Source organism: Chionomys nivalis, chromosome 3 (assembly GCF_950005125.1).
Source record: "Chionomys nivalis chromosome 3, mChiNiv1.1, whole genome shotgun sequence".
In the NCBI taxonomy this organism is placed as follows: Eukaryota; Metazoa; Chordata; class Mammalia; order Rodentia; family Cricetidae; genus Chionomys; species Chionomys nivalis.
The window spans coordinates 109,850,599-109,864,984 of record NC_080088.1 but is presented as its reverse complement, the minus strand read 5'-3'; the positions used below and the strand labels follow the sequence as shown (position 1 = coordinate 109,864,984).

General features: G+C 51.1%; 1 protein-coding gene across 6 annotated transcripts in view; it reads right to left on the bottom strand.

The window, feature by feature from the left end:
* Pitpnm2 (phosphatidylinositol transfer protein membrane associated 2) overlaps window positions 1–13,725 on the bottom strand; it is a 138,998-nt gene extending 125,273 nt beyond the window's left edge. For all 6 annotated transcript variants that reach the window (XM_057764544.1, XM_057764537.1, XM_057764540.1 and 3 more), the window contains exon 1: window positions 13,370–13,725. The gene's annotated coding sequence lies outside the window, so the exon portion shown is untranslated. The remainder of the gene's footprint in view (window positions 1–13,369) is intronic.
* Window positions 13,726–14,386: the final 661 nt, after the last annotated feature.

The following is a 14,386-nucleotide window of genomic DNA, read 5'->3' as shown; positions in this document are numbered from 1 at the left end:
AATACAGCTTTTCATTTATGTATTCTAAAGCCAGTTGATTATTTAAAGCCATTTTATTTATTTATTAAGCTTTAATTTTATCTTATGTGTATGAGTCTTTTGCCTAAATGTATGTCTACGCACTATGTGCATGCCTGGTGTGCTCAGAGGCTAGGAGAGGGCATCAGATCTGGGCCTGGAGTTACAGGTGCTTACAAGTCACCATGTGGGCTCGAGGAATTAAACCTTGGTCCTCTGGAAGAAAACCAGTACTCGGGCTGGAGAGATGGCTCAGCGGTTAAGAGCATTGCCTGCTCTTTCAAAGGTCCTGAGTTCAATTCCCGGCAACCACATGGTGGCTCACAACCATCTGTAATGAGGTCTGGTGAACTATTCTGGCCTTCAGGCATACACACAGACAGAATATTGCATACATAATAAATAAAAAAAAGAAATATTTTAAAAAAAAAAGAAACCCTTAAAAAAAAAAAAAGAAAAAGAAAACCAGTACTCTTACTGCTGAGCTCTCTCTCCAGCTTGATTTAAAGCCTTTTTTAAGTGACTGAAAACATTCTTAGAGTGAGGCTACTTCTGCTCCTTAGATTGTCATATGAGTGATATGTTATAGACTTCAGGTTCTACGCCATCAAAGCGTTCTGCCTGTTATGAACGCCTTTCCATCACCCCCACCCCACCCCCACCTACAACCACCATTCTGCTCTGGCCTCCCGAGCCTGGCCTCTCTCAGTGCCTAGCCTTGGTGGAATCACGCAGCCACTTTGTGACTCACGCACTTCCCTTAGCACAGCGACCTCAAGATTCACCTGCACTGTCCTATATCGCGGGTCTCTCTGAAATAGACGTGCTTCATCTAGTGACAGACTTTGTAAAACTATCTGACTTTTAAATAGTCTTTGTTAACTTACCATGAACATATACTACTTGGATTTATTTTAATTGTGTGTCGGGGGGGGGGTAAGTGTAGGTAAAACACAAGTGCAGGTGTCCAAGGAGGCAGAGGTAGCTGATCCTCCTGCCACACCTGATGAGGATGCTGAGAATCGATGCTCTTAACCACTCTAGGAAAAGAAATACCAATGTAACCTAGGACTAAAGAAAGGCCACTTGCTCCTCTCTCTTGGATGCATCTTCCCTCAAGCTCGACCTGCAACTCTTTCTGTGTGACCTTGGACATAGCTGCCCTCCCAGCTTCTCTGCAGTCTCTAACATGGATTCCTAGCATGACTATGCTATGGCAAATCTACAACAGCCTTAAAATTCTTCAGTAGAGCATGGTGAACACAACTAGCCATTTCTCATGGTTTGAGTTAATCATTAAGTATCCTTAATCATGAATGGGAGACACAACTGGCCTCACTGACCACTGATAATGGACTTCCCAAGCCACCTGCTCCTCAGGCACATGGAAAGTTAATTAGTATAATGAAAGCAAGTGTGAGTTTGGGAATTCCAGACTTCCTGTTCTCACTCAGCTACCCTGGAGGCTGGTGATGTCATGTCATTCTCCTGGCTACCTTTCCTGGAGTACCAAAGGACAGTGACCCAGAGGTTATGTGCCCCCATTGTTCCCTATCATTATCTAGTGGGAATGAATGGAGAGCCAGGCACCTGCCTCTTTCTGCACCTGCTCCAAGTCCTCAGTAAGGGAAGGAGGCTTCCGAGGTGCAAGTCACAGGTGCCCTCCAGAATGCCCCGACCGTGAGACTGAGACCTGCCAACAGTCAGACCTGTGACCTGAAAACCCAGTATACACCCTCATGGACCATCTCCTGCCCAGCATCCTCACAGGTGAATGCAGACGCCAAAGCACAGGGAGTTGTGATTACCAAAGACCACGCCACCTTTGGCTTTCAGCCACCTGGTCCAGTATCATTTGCTTCAACTAGAAGCAAACCAAAGTCAAAACTTCCCTGACCCAGAAACAACCAAACAAAATGTGGCCTATCCTCGCAATGCCATTCACCCTAAAAGGCAGGCAGCCATGACACCAAGTGAGGTATGATGCCACCAATACAACATCCATACAGAATTAAATCCATAACAGCAGGAAGTAGAAGAATGCTTGCCAGGGGCTGAGGAGGAGGAGGGAAATGTTTAATGGAGACCGAGTTTCCGCAGGGGAAGATGCAAGAGTTCTGTGGATGGGTGGTGGGAATGGCTGCACAGCCACCTCGTATACTTAAGGTTTTTTTTTTTTTTTTTTTTTTTTTTTTTTTTTTTTTTTTTTTTTGGTTTTTCGAGACAGGGTTTCTCTGTGGTTTTGGAGCCTGTCCTGGAACTAGCTCTTGTAGACCAGGCTGGTCTCGAACTCACAGAGATCCGCCTGCCTCTGCCTCCCGAGTGCTGGGATTAAAGGCGTGCGCCACCACCGCCCGGCTATACTTAAGGTTTAAACTACACTCAAAACGGTCTAGATGATGGACTCTGTGCCATGTGTATTCTATTACAGGCAGAAAGGAACGACATATGTACAACCTGAGGGTGCTAAAAACATGATGCTGAGTGACAAAGACGCCAGACAAAGGTCACACACGGGACTCTGTTTACAGAAGATGTCCAGAATAGGTGACTATGGAAACAAAAGCCCGTTCGTTGTTGCCAAGGGGCTGGAGGAGGATGGGAACTGCCAATGGGTATGGGGTGCCCTTTTTGAGGGGTAGAGTGTTCTAGAATGAGAAAGAGGGTAGATGCATGCCACTGTGAATGTGTTAAATGCCACCAAGTTGTACAATTCAGAAGTGTTTCGTTTTTCAGACTCTGAATGCCACCATGCTTCATCACATGACTTTCCCTGGAGCAATGTAAAGAGACATCCATTCTCCCCACACAGAGAGAGTGCCAAAGGACTCCACGCAATCCAGCTTAGTGAACCAATGCAACACTAGATTATTTACAAGATCGTGGGTGACTCAAAGGCAGCACCAGTGAGAAGGTCCCCCAGGCAGCGATGCCACTGGAGTCACACCTGCCGCACGGACAACTCACGAAAAGGCACACCGTGGAAAAGTCTCAATGGGCAGAGGGTGGCCACTACCCCAATAAGAGCACCACCTCCCCCAAGTTAACCTTCCAGTGGAGAGAGACCTGTGAGGACCCCTGAAGGCTTGCAAACACCATAAACAGCAGTACACCCTGGGCCTCCCCACTCCCTGAATAAGGGAAAGTAAGTAGCTCTGATCTCAGAAAGATCTATGGTCTTTTATTGGACTTGATCACTGTGTCGGGACCCAGTAGTGATCAAGTCCAATGAAAGACTGTAGTTACACAACACACCTGAGTAAAAAAGAGGACACCCTCACACTGCCATACTCTCCATGTGCATGTGTGGAAGGTAACTACTGCCTCTCTTCTGTTTTCTCCCAGGCCCTTTTAGAGCACTGCCCTATGCTAGATCCCTCTCCACCTTCTCTGTGTCCAAGGCTGGATCCTGGATTGTTTTAAGTGCTCTGTCAAGATATAAGTGGAAAAAAAAGGAAGCTGGCAATTTACAGTTTGGGAGGAGAGAACAGGTGCGGCCCAGTCCCAAGACCCTAGTGTGGCTTTCTTTCCAGGGGTCCTCATGGCCTCTGTTTCTCCATGCATAACTTGCTACTCCAACAACCCCTAATAGGTCCCCCAAGATGTCACTCAGAGATTTAACTAGACCTCTTCTCCAAGTTTAGAACCAGCCCTGGCACTCTGGGGGGAACTCCAAGAGTAATAAATCAGCCTGTCCTATCTGACTGAACACTTAGGTCCCAAGAGCTAAACCAAGAGGCCAGCAATGCAAGTGTGACTTTGGATGGTCAGGAAAGCCTCAATAGGGTGTCTGCACCCTAAACAGGTTCTGTGCTTTAAACTCCCTACCTGGGCAGCCAGGGAAACATCCAACTCCTGCCCAAGGGGTCTGTCTTCATTTGCTTTCTATTGCTGTCATATATATATATAGGAAGTGGCACTATTTGAAAGGATGAGAAGGATTAGGAGGTGTGGCCTAGTTGGAGGAAGTGTTTCACTGGGAATGGGCTTTTGAATGTCAAGCCCAGAGCCTCTGTCTCTGCTTACAGATCAGGATGGTAGCTCTCACCTACTGTTCGAGCACTTGCCTGCCTGCATACCTCCATACTCCTCTCCATGACAGTAAACTGTAAACAAACCCCAAATGCAAGGTTTTCTCTTAAAATAGTTGCCTTGATCGTGGTGTCTCTTTACAGCAATAGACTAGTGACTGAGACAGAGGAAAAGGGTTATTTCCACCTAGAGCTTGCAGTTCATCAGGAAAGAATTCAGGACAGAATTCAAGCAGGAACCTGGAGGCAGGAACTGAAGCAAAAGCCATGAAATAATGCTACTTACAGGCTTACTCTGCTAGCTTTCTTATACCCTGGGACCACCTGCCCAGGGACGGCACTGCTGTCAGAGAGCTGGCCCTTCACGGAAAATGCCCCCCACTCTGACTTGCCTATAGGCCAGTCTGATGGATAGGAGGTAAGTCCTCAATTGAGAGTCTTTCTTTTCAGCTGACTCTAGCTTGTGTCAAATTGACAAAAAGCTAAACAACACAGGGCTTGAGTCCAAGGCTCCTAAACTGGGCCTACCATGTCGCCTTGTGTTTCTCAGCCACAGACCCTGACCACCTACCTCATCTCAACAGCTGCCAAAAAGGTGGGTCCAGCCTCTGCCTCTTCTCCTGGCTGGCTTCCCATTCCATCTTCACAAAACCCTGGGTCCGGTGCTTCCTCTGAGACCAGGATGAAACAAGCCCGGGAGAATGATGGGGACAGAGGAGCCTGGCTCCAGGGTGTGGCCTCCCCTCCTGAACAAACCCCACCTTACTCAGAACTTTGACAAAGTCCCACCTCATCCTACTGCAGAAAGGAAGCCGGAAGCCTCGGACCAGGATCCCTTGGCCTACTGTGTTTTCCCTTCAGGGTAGAAAAAACAAAAGCAAAAAATAAACAAACAAAAAAACACCTGCTCCCAATTAACTCACCTTTCAAGAGCTCCAAACCTACAACCCCTGTGCCTGACCTCTGACCTCTGACCTCCAGGGGTGCATGGCTAGAGGACTGGGCAACAGGATCAGAACTTGGCCTCAAAACTCCATAAATGGACAGGACCCAGGGCATGCGATGCTATCTCAGGGAATCTGTCAATCTGCGTAGCCCTTCGGCCTCTTTTTGAAAAGCAAATGCTTTGAAACAAACAGGAGAGGAATTCTATTTCCCACTAGAACAAAAAAAAAAGGCGGGGGGGGGGGGAACACAACACAAACTCAAACTTCTTCTAGGTTCTCTGTATCATTTAGACACAACCATATCAGGAATCGCTAAGGGATTAAAAGCAACAGCAGCATAACTCATAGACTGGTCACTTAAGCAACGTGACTCAACACAAACAGGCACACGAGGAATCAGGAACCTCCAGGGGCCCGGAATCCGAACCAGTCGCTAATGTATTGAGTGCTGGGGTTTAAATCATGACCTCCAGGAGTCACAGGGTCCCCATCCGGGAAACAGCACGGGTAAAGCACAAATGACTACCAGTCATGACCTTGGGCCTTTGTGCAGTTCTGAAGCATAACACAAAGGCAAGTGTCGGCAGCTCCTTACCTCTGTCTCTCAGATAGGCCCAAGACACCACGTCAGCACCAAGCCACTCTGCCAGGCACTGATGGCCCCAAGATAATCAAGCTACAGCCCCCCGAAACATGTGCAGTGATGGTAGAGGTGGTATGTGTAAGACTTGGGGTACCCTGTGGTTGGGAGGTTCCCAGGAGAAAGAAGAGCAGCCTCCTAGAGGGCTCTTGTAGAAGAAAATCTAGAGCCCAGGGTAACTTTGTGGGGTATGGGCAGGATGCTACCAGCTTGTACCTAAGTAGCAGTCACCCTACCCCAGGCCACAAGCACAGCCTCTAGTGAACAAGACATCTCGGATTTTATGAGCTGACCTCTAGTTCAGTCCTTGAGTGCTAATCCCACTCTCCCTGTCCTGTGCCCAGCCCTATGATCCCAGGGTTTCTGGGACAAGAAATGTCACTGGAAAGTCAGACAGAACATTCTTCAGGAAAGGACGTGGTGGGTGGGAATAACCAAGGTGCAATGAAAACGTTGAGTGAGGCCAGGAAACGTGATACCCTGCTACCCAAGGAGTGCAGGACAGACAGCACAGAACAGGGGTCAGAACCACGAACTCACGATGCTTCTGTGAGTCACCCAAGGCTGGGAACTGGCATCAATCTAGAGCTCTCAGTCACGGTACAGCTACAAGCTCGGCTGCTTGCTAAGGGCAGGAATCTGTGACACAAATCCCTGGCTACCCCAAGCAGCCAATGCTCAGGCTCTGTGGCGCCCAGTGTAAATTAGCAAACTCCTCACTACCTTAACACAAATCATGCTCTGGGCCAATTAAACGAGCTACTTCAGGACCTTGCTACACTGCGCTGGAAAATGTCAAGCATTGGGGAAAGGAAGTCTCAGGTGATGCTTGTCCGATTGACGGCTGAGCAAGGGAGAGTGCTTTCGGAACTACGGAGGCTTTTGTTATTAATGGTGTTTTAGTGCTGGGTTCTTAAACACATCAAACAAATTTCCTTAGACTGGTAGTTACTGACTGCCACAGGGAAGACTGTAGGCCTCCCACCTCCCAGATGGTCCAACCACAATAAACGTTTGGCCTGTCAGATGCACAACACTGACAAGCTAATTGAAATATGCTGCAAAGAGCAAACCCCAAATAAATGTGAAATCATTGTTTCCTTGCGCTATAGCCCACCGAATCGCCAGCGTGTCTGGCTGGCCCTGCTGATGGAATGTGCCTTCCCACCATCCACTCCGCCAGCCTCACTGACGGCGGTTTTCAAGACTTAAATGCTTTTTTTCAGTGTGATTACCCAAGTGAGGAAAAGTCTAATTGCAAAAAATGTTTGGTTTTTCTCCCTCATTGAAATAAAAATGCAAGTGAAGAGTCAGTTCTTACAAAGTGGCAAGAAAAGCAATTATGGCCTTGGGCAGACAAGAGGAAGCATGTGCCCGTCCTCAGGAGATAAGCGTGGGCCAGACCTTGGGGCAGCCCTACCCCTGGGCCAAGGAGAGCTGTTCCTCTTGAAGGACACAGGAATGGCCACCCAGTGCCTACTTCTGAGAGGACACTCGTGTCCCCTTGGGTCGTCCTTAGAGGCCCAGGAGGATACTGGGACTGACACCCAACCCTAGGAGAGGGACACTTTGCTGGGCAGACCCAGGAGGGAAGGCCCTCGCCAGCAGCCACTCTCAAAGCAAGCTACCGAGCCCTCAAGTAGGAGGAGGCACAACCTGGAGACCCATGAACTTTTACTAGGCGTCCACAAGGCATCTTTGGGAAGACTGCTGTAAGCCTGAGTTTTGGGGGCTCCAGTGTGGCCTGCACACCTTGGGAAGACCACTCCTGTGGCTGAAAGCCTTCCCTCAACAGCTTGTAGCAAGGGCCAATTCTGTCCTAGGCGGATACTGGCCTGTGGTTACCCAAGTTTGTGAAGACCTGGTCCCTCTCTGCTTTCAGAGAGAGGAAAGATGCACTGTCCAGTAGGAAGTGGGTCCTTCTGGAAGAAGCTGCAGGAGGAAGATGGGAGGATAAGTCGCCTGTCTTCAACATCTTTGATGACAAGCAACCACAAGAGTCTGCCACCAGCCAGGTCTAGACTTCCACCTTCCTTCACCAAGCAAAGGCTGGTAGCAAGCAGCAAGATTCCCTGAGGACGGACATCTAAGATGGCAGGACCACTACTACCGTGGGATTGCATCATTGTGAACACATCGTCACTATGACCTACTTCTCAGAAGACCAAGTTAGATTCTCAACAGCCATGTCTTCCTGTTGGCTCAAAACTACCTGTAACTCTGCTTCCAACGCCCTCTGCAGGCCTCCTCAGGCAGAGCACACATGTGGCACACGCTCGCACAGACAAACACATATAGACATATGTAAAAGTTGACATTTTTAAAAAGAACTGTAACTCCCAGTCAAGGCTCCTCGTGTCTTCTAGGTCAATTTACAAACTTCTGCAGATGGCAGATGTGGGTGGCCTGATATGCAGGCTCCCCACTGAGGAAGAGCGAGGTGATACGCCACTTTCTGCACTCTCTCTCTCTCTCTCTCTCTCTCTCTCTCTCTCTCTCTTTCTCTCGGTAAACAGGTGTCCTTCTGTGCTTGCTTCAGTGTCACGTTCGCTTCATTTTGTTCTTGTTTTTTGCATGTCTGTAAGTTTTGTTAATTCTGTTGTCTAAAATGCCCTCAGCACAGAGCTGAAGGCTGTCTGGTGTTCCCTGAGCACAGGCTATGACGTGCAAAGAAAATGTGTGTCTGATGAGCCTGAGCCACAGTGAGTTGAATGTCAGTGAACCAGCAGTACACTTTAAACAAGATGTCTTCCAATAGAAATACACAGAAAGTAAAGTAATGTGTTGATCAGCTGATGAAAATGTCATGACCAGAGGCTCCCAGGAAACTAACCTTTTATTCTTCTAGGTTCAGCGTCCCCCAGTTGAGCTTACAATGTGACTTTGGGCAACAAAACTACTTTGACTAGGACAACTCAACTGTCCATGTAACCATGATGCATGGTGAATTTTACTCTGAGAGCAGCATTCACTCCGCTGGGCCACCTGCTCCCAGGCCTGCAGGTGGGCAGGACACCAACAGGGAGGAGAACTAACAGCTTCCACTGAGTTCAGAATCAGCCTCTGGGTCTCCCCTGTTGTCCGTGTGTCCCCCCCACCCCCCCGTGGTTCCTTGTTCCCTCTGATTTCAGCCTCTGTGGGTGAGGTCGGTGGGGGGGGGGGGGCTGTGTGGAGCAAACAGGAATTCAGTGAGGATTTTCCCCAAGGTTGCGGCTTGGGTTTTCTCCTGTCTGTTACCGGATCCCTGCCTGCTGGTTAACTTCCATTTTTGTCATCTGGCAAGGGCAATAGTGGGTATGAGTAAGTCGGCGAACGCCAGCCTGCCCCTCCTCACAGCTCTCTGTGTCCACACCATAAAGGTTTAGCAGAGGTCTGTCAGTGTTTGCTGGGCTGGGCCTATGGACGTCAGCACCTTCTACTCACGCCAGCCGAAAGCAGCGGTGTAAATGCTCCTGTGGGCTGACTGGCTGGGCAAGCAGGGACCTTTGGCTCCAGGCTGGCAGCCTCTAAGTGCTAGCAGCAGACCCAACACCCCCAGCACTGGATGGTGAAAACAGACAGAAGTTTTCACCAGCCTTCCCCAGCAGGTTTTGGAGCAATTTCCTCCTCCCTGCCCCAGAAACCCTGCTTTGCGGGGTCACAGTAACTTGAAGTTTAAACAAAGGCTGTATGTGTCTTTATCACTGCGATGGCTGGACAAAATTCTGCCTGATCATTATCCCCTCTCTGTTCCTGGCCCACCATGATGGGACCTCCCTGCCTCCCCCGCCACACCTTTCCTACCAGAGTGGAATGAATCCTCTAAACTATAAGCCAAAGTAAAACTTTCATCTCTTAAAAAAATGAAAGACAAACTCTTCAAATTCCACTCTTCCTGGAAGTCGCTGGGAACTCTTAACCACACTAAGTTGGCATTTGCATGAGGTGACGTGCTTCTTATTCTACTCCATTCATATCTGCTCACTGTCTTAGAGAAACCTACTGTGATGACTCATATAAAATATAATGCGCTGGGCAGTGATGGAGCACGCCTTTAACCCCTGCACTTATGAGGCAGACACAGGCAGGTCTCCGTGAGTTCAAGGCTAGCCTGCTCTAAAAGCAAGTTCTAGGACGGTCAGAGCTACACACAGCTACTCTGTCTCAAATAAATAAATAAAAATATAGACAAGGCAGGTGTGATAGCTCACACCTTTAATCCCAGCATTCATTCAGTAGGCTTGGGCAAGATGATTTTGAGTCCAGCCCAGGCTACACAGTAAGAATTTGCCTGCAGAAAAGTTCTGAGGACTGGGGCGCTCACTTGGCTTAGTATTTTCCATGCGCATATAAGGACCTGAGTTTAATCTCCAGAACTCATAAAAAAGTCAAGCTTGGTGGTATGTGCTTGTAATGCCAGCACTGGGGAGGCAGAGACAGTGGGAAGCTCCAGGGCGCCCTAGGTCAGCCAGTCCAACTTACTCTGCAAATCTCTGGCCAATAAGAGAAAAAACAAGAACAAAACCAGTGTGGTAAGGGGAGAGTAAGGCGGATATGAATGGTATAAATCCAGACAGAATCTGATCAAACCAACTGATCTCTCTATTCCTCAACTTCTTTCCCTGGAAAAACTGGGGAAGAATAGCAGGAAGTGTGTAGCGTGTGCGTGTGGGTCCCGCATACACACTGAGTGGTGCGGAGGATGTAAACAGTGCAATACTGCCTTCCCCAAGGTCCTTCTTGTTATCAAAGAAAAAGCAGCCTAGTTTCCCGGGGAAGACAAAAAAAAAAAAAAAAATTCCCTACATTCTAAAGAAGCAAAAACAAACCCAGAGGGACTGGAAAGATGGCTCAGAGGTTAAAAGCACTTGCTTCTCTTCCAGAGGACCCAGGTTCAAGTCCCAGCACCCACATGGCAGCTCATAGACATCTGTAACTTTAGTTCCAATGCCCTCTTCTGGCCTCTGTGGGCACAAGACATGCATATGGCACACAGATATGCAGGCAAAACTCCCATAGACATGAAAAAATTAAATACACCTTTATAAAAGAACCACAAACATGATTTTTTTCATGTGAGACACTGTAAGAAGCTGTCGATAGATGGGTAAAGAAGGTTTTAGAACAAATCAGATGAGAATCTGGGCTGGCTCTAGTCAAAGAGATCCCTGGGTGCCCAGTAAAATTTTAATAAATATCAGTCACTTGACCTGAAGAGAAGCTGTGCAAAGACCACCTGGCTGCTGGCAGCCTAGAGGTTGGGGGTTCTGGGAAGCAGTTTCAGGGTGACTGTGCAAAGGGATCAAACGCTTCTCTGCGAAGCTACAAACTGGCCTGCAGACACCCAATGATCCTGCCTGGCCATTAACATCAGCCTCTCGCCGGGTGGTGGTGGCGCATGCCTTTAATCCCAGCACTCGGGAGGCAGAGGCAGGCGGATCTCTGTAAGTTCGAGGCCAGCCTGGTCTACAAAGGGAGTTCCAGGAAAGGCTCCAAAGCTACAGAGAAACCCTGTCTCGAAAAACAAAAAAACAAACAACAAAAAAAAAACATCAGCCTCTCCTGCTGGTGGCCAATGGCACTGCTCAGGAGCCTATCCATGCCCTTCAGACAGGAGCACATGGTGCCTGGGCTCTTCCCAAAGCAACAAGGCAGAGATCTCGAAGCAACAGATGCTTCCTCTGTTAATCTCTACAAATAACTGCACATACTTCATTACTGGCTCTTCTTAAAGATTAAGTTGGGAAGCCTCAACCGGATGGGCTGTTTAGGAAATCTGCCTGGTAGGAAAACAGGCTTCTGGACACGGAGGAAGGCAGTGTGAGAGGGAAGAGGAGGGCTCTTGGAGGTCACTAGCTCACCATCTAGACAATATTTTCCTAAGTGCCTACTGGGTGTAAAACACTGGCGACAGAGAAATAGGGTTTAGCCCTGACCACCTGGGAAGTTACAGTCTAGCAGGGAGGCTTGTGGAAACAGAAGCCTCATTTCAAGTGCTAAGTCAGATTAGGCCAAAGCAAAGCTGGAGGGCAGGGATCAAGCCCAGCCAAGCCCAGGGAAGACAGATAGCTCAGCCTACGGCAGGGAAGAGGTGAAAAGGCGCGAGACCAGGAAATGCTCAAGGGAATCTAGCGGGCTGGAGGAATGTGTGAGCAATGACAAGTCAGAGAGGAGCTGGGATAACTAGGACCCAGATGCCCAAGAGCCTTATACATGCTGAGGGCTGAGGAGTGTCGGATTCCACAAGAAACGTCCAAGACCAACTTTTTAACTCACACAGCAAAGTCGGGGAAAGCCAAGCACGGGATCCAGACCTCTGGGCTCCCCAACTCCCTTGGAAGCTCTCAAGCTCACAGGCAGGGAAGGGAAGCAAGAAGAGGGTTAGCTGCCCATGCAACATTCACCTGCTGGAGAATCACAGCCAGGCCTTGGTCATCTCCCCAGCAGGGAATGTGCTGTCCCAGTCATTTGGCAAAGTCGCTCCCGCCGAGATCGGCCCTTCCAAGTCATTGTGCTTCTCTGCAGAGGGAGTGGTCTGGGCATCTCGTCCATTCCCAGAACACAGCTATGCATAGGCGAACAAGAGCCTGACTACAGCAGTCCAGGGCCGTACAAAGCCAGGGTCAGTCAGGGAGGCAAGTGTCAGAAGGAATTCTGGTGTGCTGGAAGGATGCTGGCTGCACACAGTGGAGCTGAGGGAGTGGGAGACCAGAGGGAATCAAACTCCACCTGGGAGTACACAAGTCAGCAGGGAAGATAAGCTGCACACAAAAGTATCCAGAAGGCAGACAGGGCTAAGAGTCAGCAGATAAAAGCGCAGTGGGGGTACGCAGCTGAGAGAGGAGTCCAGGAGCTGGGTGGTGGCTGATGGACGCCTGAAAGAGGAACACTGGCTACCTGCGGGAGGGCTGCCCTATCAGTTGGCACTCTCGGAAAAAGGCCCATGCTTGGTTGAGGTCTCTCGAAGAATCTAGAACTGGGAGGCAGGTAGGCCCAAGAGTTCCAGAGATAGAGAGGGGAAGAAAGGGAGGGATTTCAAAGCAAAAGCAGGAAGGCTACTTTAAAAGGGGACAAAGCTAGAGGCCTTGCTGAAAATGACATTTGTACAGAAATTTTTCTTAGGATATGCATTTAGGGTGGGGGTGAGGTGATAGTTGTGTACACTGCGGGGGGGGGGGACATTTAAGTTTCCCTCTGGCAAGCTCCCCATCAGTCTTTCCACTGGTGGGAAAGAATATGAGGTAGTGGAAGAAGCCCCCTCCCCCACGCCACACACACACCTTCAGAATCTAGCATCTCTCAGGACACCCAGAAAGGGAGTTTTGGGATAGAGAAGGGCCACACCCCATCCTTAGGCCCCAGTGCCCACCCAGCCAAGCAAGACTGCAGGGATGTACGGATGCAGGAGAAACCCAGACCATGGCTCTGCCCTGCACTTCCTGCCGGCCCCAGGGAGTGGTGGTCTCCTGGGGCAAGCCCTGCCCTGGCACTGCAAACACACCTGCTCCGTGACCTGCTGTGACACTTGTCACTGGGGGGAGGGGGAGTCCCTCCACAACCGAGGAACTGAGGAATCAGCATTGATAGTCCGAATGGGGAGGCGGGGGTCCCGAGCCTCACACGCTTCTCCCGCGCGGCGTCCCGAGGGCCCAATAGGCCGCGCGCACCGCTGCCCGGCACTGCGGGCTCCCCCGGCCCCGGAAGGGCCGCCGTCCGCCCGCCGTCCTCCCGCCGCCCGCCACCCGCTCACTCACCCGCTCAGCCGGCAGCACTCCAGGCTCCTCGGCCGCCGCCTCAAGCCGCGTCCCGGGTAGCGCGGGCCCCACGGCCCCGGTCCGGCCGGCTGCACCCCGTGGCCCCGCGCGCCCCCGCCGCCAGCTGGCCCCGCGCAAGCGTCCGAACGGCGGCGGGCATGCTCCGGGCCGGCGGCGGCGGCGCACGTGCTGGCGCGGAACTCGGGCCGCCGACCGCTGTGGCCTCTGGTGAGCGCGGGCTGAGGGGGACGCGGGCCGGGCCGGCAGGAGCGCTCTGAGCCCCGGCGCCGCCGTGCCCCACGCGCCTCAGCGGCCGCTGCCTCCCGCGCGCGCCGGCCCGGCTCGCATTCCCTCAGTCGCGGCGGCGGCGGGCGGCGCCTCCTCAGGCCGCGCGGGGGAGCGGCGGGGGCGCGGCGCGGAGGAGCCGGGCCGCCGCCGGCGCCGGAAGAGCCGCTCCGACTCTGCCCCGCACCGCCGGGCCCGCGCGCGGGAGGTCGAGAGGCGACCGCTCGGGGATGGACCCGGAGCTGGCGGAGCTAGCGGCTTCGGGGTTTTGTTTCTGACTAAACTCAGGAATCAGACGACACACTTAAGGAAACAAGCTGTGGCGAAAGCCATGGGGCGCTGGGAATACTGGGGCAGGCCCCGCGCCGAGTCCGTGTGGAAACCCGTGTTCTTTGCCTACAGCCGTCGAGTCCTTTGCACAAGGCTCCGGGCGGGAAAAGGCCATCAGCGGCGGGAGTAGTGGCCGCCTGACAGCGTGTGCAGCTCAGGTCCCCACCTCCCAGAGAGCAGGCTCGGGTCCAGAAATAGCTTCATCGTGATGCACCTCTTCCGTAGGAAGCTCTGGTTGCCACATTGAGACCAAGGGGTACGTGGTGCGAGTCAAAGAAAAGGTTACGGGTTTTTGTGGGTTACACAAGGACAGCCCTGCTTGCCAAAAGTTTATGTCGTGGACCTAAATTAAAGCACACACCTAACACCTAGTGATGGCTGACTATACGGGCTAGAGAGAGG